This window comes from Pteropus vampyrus, unplaced genomic scaffold, assembly GCF_000151845.1.
Source record: "Pteropus vampyrus isolate Shadow unplaced genomic scaffold, Pvam_2.0 Scaffold129, whole genome shotgun sequence".
Taxonomy (NCBI): Eukaryota; Metazoa; Chordata; class Mammalia; order Chiroptera; family Pteropodidae; genus Pteropus; species Pteropus vampyrus.
In genome coordinates, this window is record NW_011888910.1 from 4,933,920 (window position 1) to 4,958,370 (window position 24,451).

Genomic DNA, 24,451 nt, shown 5'->3' on the forward strand with positions numbered 1-24,451 from the left:
GGGATCTTCTCTTTCCTTTGTTGTTATTAATCCTACCCTCCATATTATGGAATCTGCTTCTGGTAATTTTTCCTCACTGTAAGGCTTGTTCCAAAAGGGAATTTTGATTTTTTAGTTTGAGACTTCATAGGTTTAGTTACGCAGTCTGCTTTTTGGTGCAGGACATTGTGGCAAGGGGAGGATGGTTAAGAGAAATTCAAAACTATGGTTCCACTGTTAGGTAGCTAGTCAGACATGAGAGACAGGAAAACAAAGGAATAGAGGCCCAGCCTAGAGACAGCCCAAAGAACATCCTATTGGTAAAGAATCCTTCCTGCATCCCCAGAGACAAAGGACAAGAGGGCCATAATCTATAGCTGGTTTAATCTGGCCACAGAAGCCTGTGCAGAAGGTACTACCCTAATCTGCCCACAATCTAAACTTCATTATATCGTCATTATAATACTATGTTTATGCTTGGAAGTTCATGAATCTAATTATAACAGACTGAATTCTGGGTAAGTGTATGTGCACTAGGCAAAAAGTTATATAGCAGCCAGGTGTCAGTCAAAATAACCTCATGTGCCAATCACCTAGGAGTGCCTTTGGAACCACCCATCATGGCCCAAATGTAATTCAGACATTTCCACTTCTGGGTGATGACAGCTCTCTTTGCCAAAACCATGTTCCTTCTTGGTTTCTAAAATATACTTTTAATAAATCTTTTCCAAATCTCACTGACCTGTGATTCTTCACTGTGTCAATGAGGAAGAATTGAGGAAAGATGCTAATTACACTTCTGCACTGTTATTCCCACCCCTGCCACTGGGGCAACACCAAAGTTCAAATTGCTGCCAATGGTAACTGCACAACCACTATCTTCCATATATCCCCAAATCCCGTCATTTCTAAAGTCATAGCTCCAATTAATGCAGGGAGGGGGCAAGAGAACTAAAATGTTAAATCAAGCTATATTCAAGACTGCAATATGCTGATCAGCCCTGCAGCCAGACCAGGAGGAAACATGCAGAACAAAGGAAGATTTCTGCTGGGATTGCTAACAAACCATTTCCCTATAATGTGAAGGGAAAACAGAAAAACAGTCTTTCAGTGGCACCCTACACAAAATAAAATGATTCTTTCCCTATGGCTAAAGTCATGTGGAAGCTATGGATCAAAAGCTGGGAACTGCCAGCAAGCCTTTCATATTACACTTTCTTACCTTTTCACGCTCCATACTCTTATTTTTTCTCAGTGTATGCCCATATCATCAAAGGAAATGGGTAAACAAAGTCTTTAAACTGTCATTCACAGAAACTAAAGAATGATATATAAGCTGAATTCCCCATTCGGGATCCCTCTCTGTCTTTACTCTTTCTCTCACTGTCTCTCCATCTCTCTCTATTGCCTCTGTCCTTCAGAGTCTCTCAGGCTCTCTCGCTCTCTACTTCTATGAAGTGTTACCCCTTCTTCAAAAAATTTTTCTTTTGACTCTGACTTTGGCAGGTATTTGAATTCTTTCTTGCTCTCAGCCAAGAACTCTTCTCTCTCTGGGTGCAGGGCTTGAGTTCCCCTCCACTCAGGAAATTTGCTCTGTCCTACCTCACAATCGTCATGTTTCTATTTCATTATTTGTTTACTTTAACAAATATATATTGAGTACCTATGTTTGGCTGTGGGATAAAGGTATAATGGCCACTGTAAAGAGGAGATCTCTTCCGACAGAAAGATGAAGCAGGCAACTCCATAGACTATAATTGAATTTATTATACAGTAACTCACTTACAGGAGGATTGGACTGAAGCAGACAGACCACCCAGCCCAGTTTTGTGCAAATTATTCTCTGCTAAAGACTCCCATTATGGTACTGTTTTCATAACACAACTCAGATGCTAATGACTGACAGGAAATTACTAACAAAAGCATTTGTGGTTACATTTTAAGGAACACAGATAATCAACTAAAAGGCTTTGATATGCTTAATAAGGTCAGAGAGATTGGCCAAAGTCACAGCACAATGGTGATAGTTTTTCACATCTGCATCTATACAACCTACTATGTGCATGACACTGTGCTAAGAATACAAATAAGGCTAAACATACTCTAGCCTTCAAGGAGTTTCCAAGTCAGTGGGGGAGGCAAGTATAAGCACAACTAAGTACAACCAGGCTGTGACAAATGCTATGAAGTGCTATGGAAACACAGAGAAGATATCAACTAATTCTTATCGGTTTGAAATCAGGGCAATTTTCATAGAGAAGTAATGTTTATATCCCCCCCAAACTAGAAAGTTTAATGAGACTTACACAATAATGAGAATCAGAGTTCTTTAGGAGGGTAGACTGATTTAAACAATAGCACTCGAAACAGCCAAGATATGTCATTAAAGAAAATGCAGCTAGATAATTAGTGCTGTTTCCTTTATAGAGCTGCATGCTTATCATCATTATTGTTAGCCTGTCCTTTTTCTTTTATTTGTTTTCCTCTTTCTTAGCAATTTTGACAGGTCTCTTGGAGAAAGACAGTATGGCTGTTGCTTGGTATAGATCCTATTTCTTTCTCTTTGCAAGAGACGCACCAGATTATAGCCGTCCGTTCTGCTGAAAGAGGAGTCCTCTACTGACATCATTTCTGCATTCTTGACCTGTAATGTTCATCCCCAGCCCTGCACCACTCCATCACCTTGGTAGGCTCACAGTCTGGCTCCTAGGCTGGCATTTCACACAATCATCCCCTTTTGTTTGGATATTCTCATAAAAAGTCAAAGCGTTGATGTGTGTGCTGCTACAGGAAGAGGGCAGGCTGCCATCTACCCAGCTTTTACCCAGAGTAGTCTTTATGTGTGTGTCTTGCTTCTATTCATAACAATGGGGCGGGGGAGGGGGGATACTCTTGATGGTGGTGGTGGTGGTGGTGGTGGTGGTGTGTGTATTGAATTCTGTACTCAATTATGCAAAGGTTCAGTTAGAAATTTAAAGAAGACATAGAAGATGTGGTTATCATTTGGAACTTGAAGTCTTTCCTCTGTCATGTTACTCTGTTTTCCTATAGAACCAGAAGCTCAGAAGTAACTGATCTCCAAGGCCAGGAGCTGGGAGGGTAGGAGATAAAGAAAGGCTTATCCTGTATGAGCCTCAATAACAGCCACCCAGCAGGGGGAGCCTGCTAAGGGTAAGCACAGCCTGAAGTTGATAACGGAAAGAGAATAAAGAGGAAGGGAATTCGGAGTCCAGAAGAGAAGAGATTAGAGCCCTCCCAGTTGCCCCTAACCCCTGCCCTTCTGGGTGCCTTGTCATCCCTATCCCAGCTTGTTTAGTTCACACCGAGGCCCTGAGGCAAGTCACTGCAGGAGGCCATTGCTTTTGGCCTCTAGGGGTTACCGATCCTCCTCCCCCAATTCTTCATCCAGATGAGGAAATTCCTTTTGCAAGATAGTTCTGTAAGGTGAGGTTAGAAACTTTCTTGAAGAAAATAGAAATTCTAGAGATTCTTGTCCTGACTCTAGTGCCATAGATTGGCTCTGCAGGCATAGCTTATGGGGCAACCTCCCACTTCCTCTTCCTTACTTCAACCCTGAGCTGGGCATCAAGCAACACACTCAGTCATTTAGATCACAGTGGATCTAGGATGGAACCCTCAGTCTCCCTAGGCACCAGCTTCCTTTTTTCTCTCACCCCAGGCATGGCCCAAGGTTGGACCTCTGGCATCAGGCTGCCCCGGGGGTTCCATTTTGTTCCCTCAATTATCCCTGGGCCACTGGTGATGAAGACACTTCCCCTTTGGATAGTCAGCATTTATCTTTGGGGCTTCAAGACTTCTGGAACAAATCTTTCAGTTTCTTTTATCCGAGAGGTCTCTACGGCTATGGCCTGGCATTCTTCTCTCATTTCTGTCCCACATCTCCTGATCTTGTATAGCCTTACTTGCACGCAGCTGATTGTTTGTGTTAGTTACATCCTTCACTGAGTTCCCTCTGTTTGTCCCAGTGGCACAGGCTAGAGTTTGATTATGCTAGAGGTTTTGGAGACTCAATAGGAGAACCTTGGCTCCTGGAAACTCACCTGTCTCATAATCATATTCTTTGCCATAATCATATTCTTTTCACGTGCTAGTTTTCTTAACTCATTTTAAAACCATTCACTGAGTCTCTAGCTCCTTCTCAGTGGTTTCTCTAGCTCATGTGTCCAGCAATAAGTGAAAAAAGCTCTTTTGCTAAAGTTTCTGCCCAACACCTAAAGCATCAAACAGCTCTGCCACTGGGGCCCAAAATGATAAGCAGGCATTATTCCATTTACGAGCTGTGTGACTTGGATAAGTTACTCAACCTCCCTGGGCTTTAGTTTCTGCATCTATAAAATGGGAAAGATCATTATGCCTGCTCCATAAGGTTAAATACAAATGAAGCACCTAGAACTGCACCTGATACATAGCAGTACTTGATGTTACTATCAAGTGTCATTGTTATTGTTGATTTGTTAACGGTGATGCAGAATTATCACCTCTGAAATGGAGTGCCTTTCTAGGCAAGCATCCTGCCCATCTTTTCCTCCGGAGGCATGACTGGTACCTAGGCCAGAGAGCAGGCGGATGGTGACACCACATGATAACTGAGACAAAAGAGGGAAGGGGATGTGTGGACACAGGAGTCTCACTTCTTGGCACTGTCAAAGTATAAGTTTGAATCATGAAATTGATAGGGTTTGGGGAGAAAGCTACAAATTTCTGTTAGTGTGACCCCACTTCTACCCTCAAGCGGAGGAGGACTAGAGAAATGTGGTTTCCGAGCTCTCCCAGCTCTTCACTTCTCCCAGGTTCTCCTGATGACTCATCACATAGAGCATCTGTGTCTAGACCTGATCCTCAAACTTTAAACTGACTGCTCCTTACCTAAAAATCTTGTTAAATGCAGATTCTGAGTCAGGGTGGAGTAGGGATGACAGCATGGGTGGGGTAGGAACTGGAAATTCTATGTTTCTAACAAGCTCCTAGGGGTTGCCGCTGCTGCCTGATCATCCTGTGAGTAGCTAGCTAGGCTCCGACAGTTGTCAGTAGGGTCTTAGCTCTGGAGATCCCAGAATCAATCTTTCCTTTGCAATATTAGCATATTAAAAACAAAATTTAAAAAGCTTCAGTAGGGCCTGTAACATCTGTGTCACATTGCCCCACCCCCATCTGTCTGGAGAGCTTCAGAATCTTTACTCTTTGCTGCAAGCCCACTAAGCCTATTAAAAACAATTTTTTCTTTCTTTTCTTCACTGACCATTCATTCAACAGATATTTGCTGAGCACCTACCATGTAAGAGACACTGCATACAAAGAAAAATTCCAGCCTATCCTTTGTACTGCAGCCGAAGGAAGTATCAGAAATGAAAACCTGATTCTTACAATGTTCTCGTTTCCCCGCAACACGAAGTGCAAGTGCCCTAAGTAGACTTATCCCCTCATCCACAGCTCACCCAACTTCAAGCCCTCCCCACAAGTGCCCGCTGACCAGCCTGTGAGCTTGGCTCCTTCTCTCTCTGTTCCTCTTCCTGTAAACACTCTTCCCACCGCTGTCATCAATCGCACATAGCTCTCTCATTGCCTTCAAGATATAGCTCACCGCCACCCCTTTCAGGGAGCCTTCAGAGCACCCAAGTGAAGTTCCTGTGTCCCCTTGGTTCTGACCATTTTATACGAAATTCTGGTTCTCTCTCTGCTAAACTTTAAGTTTCTCAAGTATAGAGAAATGTCTCAGTCATTTCCCCATCACCCAATTTTTGCTGAACTGCAGTTTGGTTTAAATACTACACCACCTGGCAGGAACTCCTGCCTGCAGGTTTTCTCATTTGAGATGCCAATGGGCTGTGACCTGCATCCAAGTCATTAGCTTTGGCTTCCCAGCAGTTGGCAAAGGGCTGGGTTAGAGACTGCTGGGGAATGAGAAATGTTCCAGGGTAAATGTACGTCATCCATGGTATGTAACATTTTACAGCCCAGCTGTCGAGACAGAATCAATAAAAACCCTGTCAGTCTTGTCTACCACGACCATGTTACACTGAGAAACAGAGCTGGCCAGGAATTTTAGATCTGCTCCCACCCTGGAAATCTCTCAGCTTTTGATATAATGAGATGAAAAGGGAAACCAAACCCTTTGCAGCTTCTGGAACGAGTTCTATCTTGTTTCAACTAATGTTTGGAATGGCTAATCTTTCCTAATTCGAAGCTTTTATAACCATTTTACTTTTATATCATTGGACTTCTATAAAGCGATTCTCCTTTTACAAGAAGAGGTCTTGGAAAATATTTGATTTTCTTGCTCTTCTCTTGAAATCACAACCCCCATTCAAAAACCACACACACACACATCACCACCACCGCTACCGCCACCAACACAAAACAGACTTTAAAACTTAATTAGGCACATAACCTATTTTTACTGTAGGAAGAACTATACATATAAGTAAAAAGATCATTTCACTTAGTCCCACCATACATAGGTAACCAGTTCACACCTACTGTGTATATTTCCAGATTTATTTCTGTACACATACACATGTATAAATATTTTTAGAAAAATATGATCATACTATGAATACCATCTATAATGGTATCTTAATGTCAATTTAGATCTATATTTTATTTTGTCCATAAAGATCTGTATCATTTATCTGTATCATTAAGACTGCATAACCTTCTGCTGTATAGATGTACCCAAATTTATTTAATTCTATCACTAGACATTTTTGTTTCACTAATATTTAGACATTGTAAACAATGCCAAAACAACATCTTTGTACCCTTACCTCTGATATAATTGATTCCTTGGGATGAAGTCCTAGATATGAAATAGCAAGGTCTAAGAGATTATTAGCATTTTAAGGCTTTATGTCTTTAAATTGTATCTGTTACACCTTGCTTCCATACAAATTCCTCTGAGTAGCCAGTGCCCAGTCTACAGCTTTCAGCACAGATGAAGCCAGCCAGGATGCCCCAAACAACACTCCTGCCCACTCTGTCCACCTGTAGATAGCTGAGCATCTGAGACATGACCTGGAATTCAAATTGTCCCCAGGCACCACAGGAGCAGTCTGGAATATCCTTTTCCAGAAAAGGATATTTTCACTAGAAATCCAGATGGGACAATCCTTCTGCCATATCTCAGAATCTGTTTTGGTTTAAGGGCTATTTTAGTTTTAAACTTCTGGCAAATTTTATCTTTCCTGGTTTCAAGTTTCGCTATGGAATCCAATTCTTCTTCCCTATAATCTCTAAATTATCTTTCTTTTCCACAACTTTAGGCATAATCTCTTCTGTTTCTATTATCATTTCAAATGCTAGAAAAAAGAACTTGTGGTCTGGAACTGCAATGTCTCAATTATCTGATTATGTACAAGCCTGATGACGCCCCAACATCTCCAATCTGTAGTCTGATGCTCCTTACTGCAGTAACGTGCCTGTGACATCTGGCACACGTTTGGAGCCGCCAAAACAGCCACAAACCCTGCGGGAATGAGCACAGAGACTTGAGCTGAAGGCACACGGATTCCTCTGTCTCCGAGGGAGAATCCTCAGAAGGTGGCTCACATGAATTAAAGTCGTTTCTCCTGGGTGGCTGATTTCTGAAAATTCAGAGGCCGGCGCAGCTGAGTGGCTCGGGGTAGCGGCAGAGGGCGAGGCCGCGTGGACGGGGGAAGCGTGGTGCGGCAGCGGCACGAGTACCGGCAGCTCCTGCAGTACGCCGGCCAGTGGGCGGCCGCACAGCGCTCAGACAGCAGCACCTGGCAGCCCCGCCGCGCCAAGCGACTGCGCCGCCTGGCACCCTCCCGCCCGCCGAGGAACTGCTGGCGAGGAACTGCTGGTTGCGCAGCCTCCCCGCCGGCGTCGGCTCCGCGAAGCTCAGCTTTGCAGATACGCCCCGGCGGCCTCTATGGGGCGCGGGAGAAGTGCCTGTGGGGCTGTGAGCGCTGGAAGGCGAGAATCCCAAAGACATTTTTCTATCTTGTAAAAGAGAATCAGCAAAAATGTAACATAATGAGGGTCCGAAGCCATCAGCTTTGAGGGGCAAACTTGTAAATATCCATGAAACCATCCTTCTAGGGTTATGGCTACGAAGGGCTATGTATGTTGTGGTGATGGAGAGGAGGGGGAAAAAAAGGCTATTAATTCTACTTTTGATATTTTGGAATTGCATTGCTTTTGTAATTCAGATGTCTGAAATTATATATATTGATTCCACTGGAAATGACGTCAGTTCTCTAGTATTTCCAAATATACTTGACTTTGTTTCATCCACTGACCCATCATCTATTTTGATTATTAGCTCTTCACTCCCTCCCGGTTAGAGCAATGGTAAATTAGAAGACGGTTCTGATTATAAATAAGGTGGTAACATGGTATTAGGGTGACGGCTTGCAACAGATAATCTGGTGCTGATGGGAAATGCAGTCAAACTGGAATCAGAGATTATAGGCATATGTCACTTTATTGAGCTTTGCCTTAGTGCACTTTGCAGATATTGCTTTTCATTAACATTGAGGCAAGACCCACCACCAGCAAAAGGATTATGACTCGCTGAAGAGCCAGAGTCAAGGTCAAGCCATCAGGCAGCCTACAGAGAAGACAGTGCAACATATGGGGCAGAAGTCTTCAGGCACTAATCATACCTGAGTCTTCTGTAGTGGCTGAGGTCCAGCTTGCCAACCTCAATGCCAGCCTTAGAAGTTACATTAATAACACCAGTATTCTACTTGAGCAACTCCGGAGTTGGTGAGGTGGCACCTAGGTTCTTAAAATTTGATCTAGACCTTCTTTGGTGTGTATGTGTATACACAAAGTTGTGGTTTTACTTCACTTCTCTCCTTATACTTCCTTTTAAATTTACCACATATTTATCATTTCTAGTGTTCTTCATTCTTTTGTATATACAGTCATGTGCCACGTAAAAACGTTTTGGTCAATGACAGATCACATTATGCAACATTGGTCCTATAAGATTATAATAGAGCTGAAAAATCCCTATTGCCTCATGATGTCGTAGCCATTGTAGTATTGTAGCACAACACATTATGTGTGTATTTGTGGAAATACTGGTGTAAATAAGCTTACTGCACTGCCAGTCATGTAAAAGTATAGCACATAATTATGTATAGTATATAATACTTGATAATGATAATAAACGACTGTATTACTGGTCTATGTGTTTACTACACTATACTATTTATCATTATCTTAGAGTGTACTCTTTCTACTTATTAAAAAAAAGTTTACTGTAAAATAATGTACCCACAGCAGCCTCATATGTCTCCTGTTTACCTTGTTTCTTGATTGCATCATTTTCCCTTGTGCTTGAATTAATTCCATGTTGTTTTGTACAGTCATATGCTATATAGGTTTGTAGCCTAAGAACAATAGGCTATACCATATCACCTAGGTGTGTAGTAGTCTGTACCATCTAGGTTTGTATAAGTGCACTCTACGATGTTAGCACAATGACAAAGTCACCTAATGATGAATTTCTCGGAATGTATCCCATCGTTAAAGGACTGTACCTAAGTTTTACTCTGGTTTCATTTTCCTTTAGCCTAAAGAATTTAACACTTCTTATCATGTAGGTCTGCTGTTGATATTTTCAGTTTTGTTTGTCTGGAAATGTCTTTATTTCACTTTTATTTTTGAAGAATATTTTTACTGGATATAGAATTCTAGGATTCTATATAAAAATTAGAGTTATTTTATATCAGTTTCAGGTTTGCAGCATAGTAGTAAGGCATATAATTTACAAAGTGATCCCCCTGATTAGTCTAATACCCACCTAGCACTATACGTAGTTATTACAATATTATTGACTATTTTCCCTATGCTGTAGTTTACAACCCATAATTATTTTGTAACTACCAATTTGCACATCTTCATACCTTCACATTTTCCATCCAGCCCCGCAAAACCCCTTTTATTCGGAAACCATCATTTTGTTCTCTGTATCTATGAGTTTTTTCCTGTTTTGTTTACTTTGTTCTTTAGATTCCACATATAAGTGAGATCATACGGTATTTGTCTTTCTCTGTTTGACTTACTTTAAATAGCATAATGCCTTCTAGATCCATCCATGTTATAGTAAGATTTCATTCTCTTTTGATGGCCAAGTAATATTCCATTGTAATATGTACCACTTCTTCTTTATCCTACTGTCTATTGATGGGCACTTAGGTTACTTTCATACCTTGGCTATTGTAAATAACACTGCAGTGAACATAGGGTTGCATACATCTTTTTAAATTAGTGTTTTGGATTTCTTTAGATTAATACCCAAAAGTGGAATTTATGGGTTATAAGGATGTTCCATTTTTAATTTTTTGAGGAAACTTTAAACTGTTCCAAGGAGGCTGTACCAATTTGCAATCCCACAAACAGTGCACGAGCATTCCCTTTTCTCCACATCCTCACCAACACTTGTTTATTAATTTATTGATGATAGTCATTCTGACAGATGTGAGATGATATCTCATTGTGATTTTAATTTGCATTTCTCAAATGGTTAGTGAAATTGAGCACCTTTTCATATGTCTATTGGCCACCTGTATGTCTTCTTTGGAGAAATGTCAGTTCAGGTCCTCTACCCAGTTTTTAATTGGATTTGTTTTTCTGGTGTTGAGTTGTATGAGTTCTTTTTGAATAAGTTTTGAATATTAACCCCTATCAGATGTATCATTGGTGAATATCTTCTTCCATTCAAAAGTTTGTCTTTCTGTTTTGTTGATAATTTCCTTTGCTAAAAGGAAAAAAAAAAAGAACTAAAAAGTGCAACAACTTTTTAGTTTGATGTAGTCTCATTTGTTTATTTTTTCTTTTGTTTTCCTTGCCCGAAAAGATATGTCAGAAAAACTATTACTAAGAGCAATGTCAGAGAGTTTACTGCCTATATTTTCTTCTAGGAGTTTTATGGTTTCAGGCATTACATTTAAGTCTTTAATCTATTTTGAGTTTATTCTTCATATGGTGTAAGAAGGTGTTTCCTTTTTTGTATGTATTTGTCCAGTTTTCCCAATATCGTTTATTGAATAAACCGTCTTCATCCCATTGTATATTTATGCCTCTTTTGTCATGGATTAAATGACGAAGGCATGGGTTTACTTCTGGGCTTGCTATTCTGTTCCACTGATCTATGTGTCTATTTTTATGCCAGTACCATGCTGTTTTGATTACTACAGCCTTGTAGTATAGTTTGGTATCAGGTAGTGTGATACCTCCACCTGTGTTCTTCTTGCTCAGGATTGCCTTGGCTATTCAGGGTCTTTTATGGTTCCATAGATATTTTAGGATTATTTGTTCTAGTTCTGTGAAAAATGCCAACAGTATCAGAGATTGCATTGAATCTATAGATTGCTTTGGGCAGTATGGACATTTTAATGATGCTAATGCTTCCTATTCATGAGCATGATATATACTCATTTATATGAATCTTCTTCAATTTTTAGCTTCAGTGTCTTATAATTTTCTGAGTACAGTTCTTTTACCTCTATGATCAAATTTATTCATAAGTGTTTTATTTTTGATGCAATTGTAAATGGGATTGTTTTCTTAATTTCTCTTTATGGTAGTTCATTATTAGTATATAGAAATGCAGCCAAATTTCTGAATATGAATTCTGTGCTGTACTAATTTACTAAATTCATTTATCAGTTTTAATAGTTTTTGGTGGAATCTTTGGGGTTCTCTCTATATAGTATCATACTATCTACAAATAATGACAGTTTTACTTCTTCCATTCCAATTTGAATTCCTTTTACTTCTTTTTCTTGTCTGATTGCTATTGAATAAAAGTGCTGAAAGTAGACATTTTTGTCTTATTCCGGCTCTTAAAGAAAATACTTTTTGCTTTTCCCCATTGAGTATGATATTAGCTGTGGGTTTGTCATATATAGCCTTTATTATGTTAAGGTATGTTCTCTCACTTCCCACTTTGCTGAGAGTTTTTATAATAAATGAATGTTGAATTTTGTCAAATGCTTTTTCTGAATCTATTGATATGATCATATGATTTTTATCTTTCAATTTATTTATGTGGTGTATCACAGCAATTGAATTGCAAATATTAGCTTGCATACCAGGAATAAATCCAATTTGATCATGGTGTATGATCTTCTTAATGTATTGCTGCATTTGTTTTGCTAATAGTTTGTTGAGAATTTTTGCATCTATGTTCATCAGGGATATTGGTCTATAATTTTCTTTTTATTTATGTATTTGATTTTGGAATCATGGTAATGGTGGCCTCATAAAATGAGCTTGGGAGACTTCTCTCCTTTTGAATATTTTGAAATAATTTGAGAATAGGTGTTAATTCTTTGAATGTTTTGTAAAATTCACCTGTGAAGCTATCTGGTCTAGGACTTTTGTTTGTTGGAAGTTTTTTGGTTACTGATTCAATTTCATTAGTACTAATTGGTCTCTTCAGATTTTCTGTTTCTTCTTGATTCAGTCTTGGAAGATTGCACGTTTTTAGGAATTTATCCGTTTCTTCCAGATTGCCCAATTTGTTGGTATATAATTGCTTGTAGAATTTATATACATAAATATATATAAATGCTTTATATTTCTATGGTGTCAGTTGTCATTTCTATTTCTGATTTTATTTATTTGGGTCCTCTCTTTTTCTTGATGAGTCTATTTATCAATATACTTTATCTTTTCAAAGAACTCTCTTGGTTTCATTGATGTTCTGTATTGTTTTTTTAAACTGTATTTTGTTTATTTCTGCTGAGATCTTTATTATTTCCTTCTACTCACTTTGGGTTTTGTTTGCTATTCTTTTTATAGTTCCTTTAAGTGTAAGGTTAGATTATTTATTTGAGACTTTTCTTGTTTCTTGAGGTAGGCCTGTATTGCACAGGACTGCTTTTGCTGTGTACCACAGATTTAGGGTCATTGTGTTTTCATTTTCATTTGTCTCAATGTTTCTTTTGATTTTTTTCCCCTAGATCTCATAGTTAACCCATTCATTATTTAGTAGCATGTTATTTAGCCTCCATGTGTTTGCGTGTTTTTTCAGTTTTTTTCTTGTAATCAATTTCTAGTTTCATACAACTGTAGTTGGAGAAGATGCTTGATATGATTTCAATCTTCTTAACTTTATTGAGACTTGTTTTGTGCATAATATATAGTCTATCTGGAAAATGTTCCATGTGCAATAAAAAAAAAAACATATATTCTACTATGTTGGGGTGAAATGCTCTAAAAACATCAATTAAATCAACCTGATCTAGTGTGTCATTTAAGGCAGCTATTTCCTTGTTAATTTTGTGTCTGGAAGATCTGCCTATTGGTGTTAATGTAGTGTTAAAGTCCCCTCATATGATTTAATTATAGACAATCTCTCTCTTTAAGTCAATCAATATTGGCTTTATATATTTAAGTGCTACTGTGTTGGGTGCATAAGTATTTATAAGTATTATATCTTCCTGTTGGATTGATCCCTTTATCATTACAAAATATTCTTCTTTGTTATTGTAATCTTTATTTTAAAGTTGATTTTGTCTGATATATGTATTGGTACCCCCAGCTTTTTTTTGTTGTTTTATTTGCATGAAATATCTTTTTTTGTACCTTAATTTTCAGTCTATGTGTGTCTTTTTTATCTGAAGGGAGTCTCTTGTAGACAACATATGTGTGGATCTTCTTTTTTTATACATTCAGCTACCCTATGCCCTTTGATTGATGCATTTAATTTACATTTAAAGTGATTATTGATAGGTGCATAGTTATTTCCATTTTATTATTCACATTTATGTTCTGCCCCTCCTTCTTCTTCAAGAAGTCTCTTTAAAATTTTTTGTAATACTGACTTGGTGGTAATGAATTCCTTTAGCTTTTCTTTTTCTAGGAAGTTCTTTATCTCACCTTCAATTTTAAATGATAGCTTTGCTGGTAGAGTAGTCTTGGTTATAGGTCCTTGCTTTTCATCACATTGAATATTTTGTGCCAATTTCTTCTGGCTTGCAAAATTTCTGATGAGATATCAGGTGACCAGATATGAGCTTCTTATGGAAACTTCTTTGTAAGTAACTAGCTGCCTTTCTCTTGCTGCCTTTAGGAATCTCTCTTTGTTTTTAACCTTTGGCATTTTAATTATGATGTGTCTCAGTGTGGGCTTCTTTTGATTCATCTTCTTTGGGATTCTCTGTGCTTCCTGGACTTATATGTCTCTTTTCTTCACTAGATTAGAGAAGTTTTCAGTCACTATTTCTACAAACAGGTTCTCAATCCCTTGTTCTCTCTCTTCTCTTTCTGGTACCTCTATGATGCAAATGTTGTTACACCCGATATTGTTCCAGAGGTCTCTTATTCTCTTATTCTTTTTTCTTTTTGCTGTTTGGATTGGATGTTTTCCAAATTGCTGATTTGAACTTCGGTTTCATTGAATCTGCTATTGATTCCTTCTAGTGTAGTCTTCATTTCAGTTATTGTATTCTTTATTTCTGATTGGTTCTTTTTTATGGTTTCTATGTCTTTTTTATGCTCAATACCTCTTTGTTGAAGTTTTCACTAAGTACCTTGAGCATCCTTGTAACCAGTGTTTGAACTCTGTATTTGGTAGGTTTCTTGCCTCTATTTCATGTTGTTCTTTTTTTTTTTTCTTTTTTTAGATTTTCTCCTGTTCTTTCATTTGAGACATGTATCTTTTTCCCCTCACTTTGGCTGCATCTCTGTGTTCATTTTTATATATTAGGTAGATATGCTATATCTTCCAGACTTGGCTGGGTGGCCTTATGTAGTAGTGCCCTGTGTGTTCCAGTGGCACAGTCTCCCTGATCACTTGCACACGGTGTTCCAAGATTGTCCCTTGTATGGGTTGTGTGTGTCCTTCTGTTGTTGTTGAGCCTTAATTGCCGTTGGCACAACAGCGGGTGGGATTGACTCTCAGAATGACCGTTTTTGAGGGTTGGCTATGCCCACAGGGTATGAGCTGCTGTGTCAGGGCTGATCCCTTGGAGTGGCATTCACTTGTGTGCCCGTTGAGAGCACCCTTTGCGTATGCCATTTATGGGCTAATTAGGTAGTGCTCTGTTGTTGTCTGAAGCCAGCCTCCAGGTATATTGGTTCTGAGATTTCTGGGGAGGAGCTCCCATTGCAGACCAAGGTCAGCTTCTGCCCATGATTTCCTGGGACTACCTGGTGGGAGCTACAAAGCTATCGGAGGTTGGTTGCTCCATTTGCTGGACCTGGCGACTTGTAGGAGAGGCCACCCTGTGAACTGTGGCTGGCTGCCACTAGTACCAGGCCTGGAGTAGCTCAGCAAAAGACACACGACACCCCAAAGCCTGAGACTGACTGCCAGCTGCCCATAAGGCTCAACAGCTGAAAGAGCCTTGGGCACTATGCAAGTCGGGTGAGACATTGTCCAGGGAGTCACCAGGGTGGGATAAGTGGTGTTCACCAGGTTAATGCAGTTTCAGGCTTGGTACCAGAACTGAGCCTGGAGCCACTCCGCAAAATGTCAAGAACACACCGAAGCCAGACACTGCCCGCTTCAGGCTCATAGATCCTGTGGTTTGTCCAAGAAAGACTGCAGCTCTGGTCATAAACAAATAGTAATAAACAAATAGTACACTGGTTCTGGGAAAGGTGTTGTGGTTGTTGTTGTTGTTGTTCATTTGTTTTTTGCTCTTCAAACAGGTTGGGCAAAAATAAGTAGTGCCTTTTCTGCTTCTGAAGACATGTGATGCCAGGAACTGCATCAACAGCAACCATGAGGGAAGCCTATTTAAAAGGACAGGCTAATATGCTGAGACAGACAGACTAGAAAGATGGAAAACACCTGTGTCTGTGATAATATCAGTGAAATGATGTAGTAAGCAACTCTGAAAATATCCTAGCTCTAAAATAGAAGTTTTCAAACCTTTTGATCTCAGGGATCTACTCTTAAAAACTATTGAAGACCCCAGCAAACATTTGTGTGTGTGTGGGATATATCTATCAGTATTTACCATATCATTAATTGAAATCATGAACACTCAAAAATATTATTTATTAATCCATTAAATCAAATAAATAATTAATCCATTCTAAAATCTAAACTGTATTACTGATTTACATAAAACATAAAAAATAATATTTTTTAAAACAAAAAATAACAGTGATGTGAGGGTCTTTGTTTTACATTTTTAACAAATCTCTTTAATGTCTGGCTTAATACAAGACAGCTGGATTTTTAAATCTGAATTTGCATTCAATCTGTTGTAATATGTTGTTTCGGTTGAACAAACAAACAAAACATCTGGTCTCATTCAGAAATGTAGTGGAAAAAGGGAGGAGCATTTTTTTTTTTTCCTGTTCTGATAATTGAGGATATTCTTCTTTGGTAGTACACTAAAAACTTAACAAATGGTATTTTCTTAAAGGTTATTTGCAATATGGAATCTAGAACTATAACCAAAGATGCTTTATACTCTATTACAGGGATCAATAAACTTTTTCTATAAAGGGCCAAACAGTAAATATTTTCTATATTGTGGGCCATTCAGTTTCTGTCACAACTACTAAAGTCTGCTGATATAGCACAAAAACAGCCACAGATGATACTAAACAAATTAGCGTGTCTGTGTTCCAATAAAATTTTGCTTACAGAACCTTTTTTGTAATAAACTTTTTATAAAGAACTTCCAATTTCTACTATATTACATTAAAATCCATTGGTCTAGTTTGTACTTGGAGTGAATAATTTTGGCCATGCAGATGCCCTTAAAGGGTTTTAGGGACCCCCTAGGGTCCCTAAAGCTCTCACTTTGAGAACTGCTATAATATTTTTGTTATATGAGATAATACATTTTTTATTGTTAAAGCCACTTTCAGTTGGCTCTTCTGTTGTTTGTGACCAAAATCATCCTAGTTGATAAATTCCTGGATAGTTTCTCCAGGTGGAAATCTGCATACCAGTTTCTATCTTGGATTCTGGGAAATGGCAGTCCCAATCACATTCGCTCCAACCAGTAGCAGAGTAGAAATAAAAGATGCATGTCCAGACTAAGAGATTCTAAGGCAGCCCATGAGAGCCTTATATTGACCCAGAATATTGTAAGAGAGCTTGAGAAAGTTTTCCATGTTTCCAATGAGAAGGGCAGAGGTAACTGAGAGAGGGCCAGGAGAACCAAAGAGACATTACTTAGGCAATGTATGTATTAGGGTTCTCAGAGAAACAGAAACAATAGGATATATTTAAAGAGATTTATTATAAGGAATTCATTCACATGATTATGGAGACTGGGAAGTCCCGTGATGTTCCATCTGCAAGCTAGAGATGTAGGAGAGCTGGTAGTATAGTTCTAGACTGAGTCTCAAGGCCTGAAAATCTGGAGAGTTGATGGTATAAGTCTCAGTCTGAAGGCAGTAGAAGATTGATGTCACAGCTCAGTCAGGCAGGAAGAGAAAATTTCTCCCTTCTCCCATCTTTTTGTTCTATTCAGGCCTCTGCTGGATTGGATGATGCCCACCCACATTGGGAAGAGCAATCTGCTTTACTCAGTCTACTGATTTAAATGCTAATTTCATCCAGAAACACTCTCACAGACAAACTCAGAAATTATATTTAACCAAATGTCTGGGCACACCATGGTCTAGTCAAGCTGGCACATAAAATTAACCATCATAGTGGAACAAGGCAAGATGTGTCAGCAGGAACTTTATAAGGGGCCACTACAGTGGAATGTGGGTACCTGAAAAGACATGAGCATAGATAGATAGATGAGGATGAATGGAGAATGCAAGACGCCCCTCTCTGACATGCCCTGATGTCACATATATCTTTTGTAACTTAAAATCAACCTAAAAGAGAAGTGGGAAGGGTGAAACCCTGAGCTGGCTGAGGATCTCCTGAATTGACCAAGATTAACCTACATTGACTAAGTTGAGGTTGTTTCTGTCAAACAGAATAAGAGCTCTTGAGATAGAAATTTAGATCAATTTTAGGGAATTTAGAAAACTTAAAAAGTTTGCCAATTTGATGAAAAATGATATCTCACTATTATTTTATTTTTATTTCTTAATTATTGGTGAAGATAAGCATAATTCGAATATTATTGAGGGCATTATTTTTTAATCCACCACAGAGCTTTTGAATTCAGTGCAGTTAAGCTTACAATTTAGGACACTCTAGGATCTCTGGATGAAACCATGTGCAAACAAAGGGTGCTGCTATTTTCACCTTTGAAGTGAGTAGATTTAGAGTTTGTCAAGCGTTAAATAGACCACTTACGAGACATCTTCCTCTAATTCAAAGTTGACCTTCTGCTCTTCTTGTATGGTTATGCTGTTTATCACGGAAGTTACACTTTGTTTTCACGTGTGCATCTCCCTGTCTGTGTCTTCCTTCTTGCTGTTGTGGGCACCGGGCTCAGTGTGCTTTGGGATTTTGTTACTTCCAACATCTCTCTTCTCTTTCCCAATATTCTAATAAAATCATCATGTGCTTTTTGAATCTAGATTCCACATGGACAAGTAATTCTCCATGTTGTGCTATTTCTTTTATGTATTAAAAGAAATAGCACAACATGGACAAGTAATTCTCCATTCCACATGGACAAGTAATTCTCCATGTTGTGCTATTTCTTTTATGTATTAAACAGCTTGCCTCCAGGGATAATACCCATTTATAAATTATTTTTTATTAAAAACAAAATAGTACATAAAATAAAAAAGGCTACCTTTAATCCCACTGTTCTAACAAAAGTTAGCTTTATTTTTCATATTACCGTCTGTTTGCTCAACTACACAGTTTACATACTTATGATGCTATTTTGTTAACCAAGCTTTTCCCCCTATGAGCATTGGACATCGGTCTGCTATATTTAGTCTACAAACATGATAAATCATAAAAACAATGGTATTATGGATCAGCATAATCCTTAGCTGTTGTAGAATTTAAGTATTATCACATTTCTTCTACTTTTTTCATTTATTCATTCATTCATTCATTTATTCACAAACATTTACAGTGTTAGGCGATGGGGGCACAAATATAAATAATACAGACACTGTCCCTGCCTTTAAGGATCTTACCATTTAGGAGGGGAGATGGGCATCATCATGAGATTTTTATGTATTTACCCATATGAGACATGCATTCATGTTATATTTGCACAAACATCAAAATATAGAATATCTAAGTTTTAATGCTCTTACTAATTATGTACAACTGGCCAGATGTGGGGCTCTGTGTGTATTTGTGTTAATCAAGTTAGTTCCTCAAGGTTATAAAAGCAGAACTATGAAAGGGATCTGGAAGACTTAACTTCCACTTTTGTGGTTTAATCTCTAGGCAGCACTCCCTTCTACTTCCTGCCACAGGATGGATAATCAGATAAAATGCTCTTTTGAATGAGAAAAACAATTAAGCACTGAAAATGTGAGAACAAGAAAACACAAGATAAAAATGGAACTCACCAGCCTGCTTCATGAAACGTATTTTAACTGTTGGATTTAATGGTAGCATTTTTACTGTATTCCATCCTTTCTGGACTAGACCACATTTATAAGAAAGAAGTCAGCAAAATATTAAACATACCACTTACTCTAGTTTTTAACTCTAGTCCAGTTTTGAGGAAATCTGATTTCTGTTTCAGGCCAAGAGCTAATCATTAACTCTTAAAAAACAAACAAATAAACAAACAAAAACTTAAAAACACTTACTTAAAAAATAAAACTTAAAACCTACAAGTTGAAAGAAGAACACAGTCAACCCTTGTGTATCCGTCCTCTAATTTCAAGCTATTAATGTTTTGCCCATATTACCGCATTTGCTTGTATTTATATACTTGTTTTGCTGAATTATTTGAAAGTAGATTATAGATATCACAACACTTTACCCCTAAAAGATTCACTTTATACCTCCTAAGGACAAAGACATCCTCATAGAACCACAATGTCATTACCACACCCAAGAAATATTATTATTAACTCAATTAGATCACCTAATATCCAGCTGCCAGCTGCAGTGCCTTGGGGCTGTGTGTTGACTCAGCCCATCCTCTGGCTGGAACTAGCTGCTGGCCCTGCTACCTGGGCACTGAGCCCTGTCTTGTCCCTGTCCACCGCCTGTCCAGAACTAAAAGCTTGAATTGGGATGCTGTCACTGACAGAAACTGTGCCAGGAACCTTCATCCACTAGCTCAGACCTCTGGATGTCGATGCCTTCCACACCCCTATAATTGAGTTTGCCATTCCCCATCCCCGTGGGCCAGCCCCACAGTTAGGCTGATGCCTCTTGACCTTGACCGATAGCCATGCTATAGTGTCCATTGATATTTAAAATAGCAACACATTAATCATGCATAATAAGACTGGCCATAGACATTTACAACATATTTCTTGCACCTGCTGTTACCAAGAAAAATGTTTTTCAGCAGCAATACCCATGAGATTGAATTTTATTAATAATATTTATATCCGAAGAGAGGTGCTCATAAAAGCGAAGTACATTCCAGCTTCTTAGTAAGAAAAAATGTTTTGGATTGATGAAGATCAAATTGTTGAAGGTGGTGAGGGAGTGGACTACTTTGACTCTCATTCCCTTTGCTTATTTAATCTCGTAGTTTAAGCCTGTCTCTTGTAGCAGAGCAGGGAGAGCAAATTCTTTAGGTCTCAGTGGCTATCTGCAACGACCATCACAGGAGAGCACACAATAAGCAAAGACTCAGCACCAGGATAAATAGGGATGTGACAGACATTTGCCAGCCTTGGTGCCTGTCCTGGTCACATGCAGATCCAGGGAATGGCAAGGACTCTGCAAGAGCCCTTTGACCAAGTGGAAGAGATCCTAGTGTTCCTCAAGGGCACAGGCTTATTTGAATAAGGAGCCAGTAAAGAGAACTTGCTACAAGGACAAAAAGCCTGAGAGAAAAGGAAAAGGCAGGGGAGTGAATAAAAATAGAAACAGGCTCAATGCTCTGACTGGCAAGATTCTCAATGAATCTGGTCCTTCAGTGAGCAGAAATGTCTCATTTGAAATAGCACCCCACGGCAAGGTTTGGGCTTTCTGTTTTTGCCACAATAATGCCCTGACAAAGGACTGCAGCACTGCTGATGCAGGAAATGAGTGGAAGAGTAGATATTAAATGGATCTCTGATTCCTCCCTTTTATGCAGACAGTCCTGGGGGCTGTGTGCTGGTTACCTAGGAAACAGCTTGAATGTGAAACTCCAGAAAATGTGCTGTCAGGCGGCAGGAGATGCAATTGCTGATTTTTTTTGCTGGCATTGCATAATGCCAGGCCATTGTCTTAACCCCTCTGAACCAGTTTCCTCATGTGCAAGAAGGAGAGATTATCTACCTCGTAAGTGTGGGCGTGCATGTGAGTGTGTGCATGTGTAAAGCACCTTAGCTGGTTGTAGAACACAGAAGAAGCTCAGTGTGGATTTCTTTCTTTCTTTCCTACTTGCCTCACAAGCATGCTGCACTTAAAATGTGTCACTGAATAAATGGGATATAGATCTGATATAGAAACAGTTTGGGGTAATGAATGAGAAATTAATTCAAATTTTTGCAACAAGGATGATATTTAACACTTAAGAAAATTTACTGTGTAGTGTTAGATGATAAATCTTTTGTGAATTGAAAAATCATTTAAAAATACAGATACTTCTAATTTACCACCTTTGTAAATTTGAACTATTAAATGTAATGTTTTAGATGCTCTCTGAATGAGCACAGCTTAGACATACCATTCCGTTTTGCTATGCTGGAGTTCATGACCAGTCGAGATATGGCTGTGAGAGCTGGATGTATCAATGGCAAAATGGCAGCATTTGTACTGATAAAATATATGTTACTAACTTGTGCAGCAACAATGGGCCTTTTAATGCTGCTTCCCACAATTGTAAAGACTTCACACTCGCATTCTAGGCAGCGCTGGAAAATTGTGGCCACTCCCTGCATTAGCACTCCAGTCGAGCTTGTTACATGGCTCGGGCATCCCATAGCACACTCTTTCAGTGGCCAGCAACTATGTTAGCGCTGAGCTGATAGAGAAGGGAAGGTTTCAGTGGTGAGACACCCAGTTAGAAGAATGTACAAGAGGCCACCATGAGAATGAAATGGCAAGCACCAACTTTATTGTGGGGAATGCGCTTCTATTGCAGAGAGTGCAATTCTATTGCGGGGAGCGTGCTTCTGCTTCTGTTCTTCTGCTCCCCTTCTTCTTGTGCTCTTCTTTTGCTCTCCAGGAGACTGCATGGGCTCCACATATATCAGAGTACATACAATAGTGGCATTCAGCGTGATACAATAAGCTGAATTATATTTACATATTTTAGGTGCAGGCGCCCTACTATTCTAATGTAACATTCTAAATCCAGGGTCCTATTCCTAGCCACGTGCCTGGATCACACCCAGACCTGGGACCCGCCAGACCTGGGTCCCGCAAGACCTGGGACTCACATAACTGCCAGAGAAATGCAAAAGAATTAGAGGTTGTAGACCATATGTGCATGAAAGACTGCAAAGAAGTTAAGGCTACAAGTTTCCAATTTAATTAAGGAAGTGGATTCCCCCTTCAGGACTATGAGGCTGTCATCTCCCCAGCTGCTGGAGTTTGGACCACTGATGGTCCTCAGCTGAGCCTCTCCCTTAGTGCTTCCTTCAGCTAAAGAGAGCTGCTTCATCCAAAGTCATGGACACTTCCTTGAGGGCCATGCAAGAGCTGGCCCACTGGGGAAAAGTATAAAGGTTTAGCCTCCTTGCTTCTATTTGGGACTTCTCTGAAGGATCATCTTGTAACCATAGAACCAGCTCAAAATGGTCCTATCCTGTTTAACAAGATACTGAGTTACTTTCAGAGACACAGACAAAAACTGCAAGTCATGCAGCCGGAAGCATGCGCAGTGGAGAGAACTTTGACCTCCAGCTGCACCTGGAATTAAGTCTCACCCACCTCATCCCCACCCCCTGCCACATACACGGAACCAAAGGACCTGGACATAACAGGAGCTTGAACACCGGAACCCTTTCAGAAGCCAAGGGTCCATTGTCCAGGAAGATCTAGTGTTAATGCCCCTTTTACCATAAATGGCTAAGTTCCAAGGTCCTCCAATTAAAACCTGCCCAACCAGCATTCCCACATACTTGTTCCCCTAACCCTTTAAAAATCCTTAACCTATTCCAGTGAGGAACATAAATTTGACACACCATGAGGTCACTCATCTTCCTGGTTGGTGCCTTCCCAATGAATAAACCTCTCCTTACTCCAAACTCTGATGTTTTTTTTTTGAGTTTTGGCTTTTCGAAACATAGGTAACAATCTGAGCTCCAGAGCACCTCTTGGGATCGTCTGAGCCTTTTATTAAGACTGCACAATTCAACACCTTACTTCCCCCAATTCTGCTTCTTTCATTCTCCAATATGTCTTGTGCCAATCTCTCGGTGAGTCTGTTTCCTAAAGAAATGATCTGACACAATTAATTTTCCAAGTAACTAAATCACACATTTAGATTGTAAGGAGGTATATTCTACCATATAGAATTATATCTGGTAATTCATGTTCTGTCATTTTCTTAATATCTTTATAAGATCATGTTTCTCATGTTTTTTGTTTGTTTTTTCCAATTCTCTCTCTGTGGAGTTCTTAGTCAGCTGATGTGGAACTTCTGGCTAGTGTTCCAATTTTCTTATCGAATTCTCTCTTATTTTCCATCCCCCTTTCCTTATTGTACTTTCTAGATTTGCTTGACTTTATCTTCCAGGGTCTCAATTAAGTTTTCATTTGTACTCTATATTTTTTTAATTTCTAAGAACTTTTTCTTAATTTTTAAAATTTCATATAGTATTCTGTTATTATTGCATGGATGCACTATCATCTTTTATCTGAGGAGAGTCATGAGATTTTTTTAAAGACAATTTTTTCTCTCTCTACATAATTTCCTTCGTGTTTCTTTTTTCGTTTCTTTTCTTTTTTCTTTTTTTTCTTTTTTTGCTTGCTTGAGCCTCTGTCTTTCATGATAGAGGCTTTCTTCAGGTATCTGGCAATCTTTGGTTGTAAGCTCCTTTTTAAGAGAGACATGAAGAAGCTAATTGGAATCTCTGAGTCCATGGGTAGAGCTTTTCGACTATAAGATTTATTGGGTAAATTATGGGTGATCTGTCCACTTGTTTGCTTGGGGAACCATCAGAGATAGTGTGCAGATTGAATATTTGCTCTGTGATGATGAAATTTTATATGTCAACTTGGCTAATCTATGGAGCCCAGTTATTTCGTCAAACAATAGTTTAGATGTTGCTGTGAAGGTATTTTGTACACTCGATTAACGTTTACAATCAGTTTACTTTAAATAAAACAGATGACCCTTCATAGTATGGATGAGTTTTAGCTAACTGGATGAAGGCCTTGGAGAAAAAAGTTTCCTAGAGAAGAATCCCTTTAAGACCATAACATAGAAGCCCTGTCTGAGTTTCCAGCCTGCCCTGGATATTTCGGGGTCTGTTTCTAGTGAACCTTGATTGATACACA

At 39.0% G+C, this 24,451-nt stretch overlaps 1 pseudogene; it reads right to left on the reverse strand.

The window, feature by feature from the left end:
- Window positions 1-6,852: 6,852 nt before the first annotated feature.
- Window positions 6,853-8,050, reverse strand: LOC105296794 (annotated as a pseudogene).
- Between the last annotated feature and the right edge of the window lie 16,401 nt (window positions 8,051-24,451).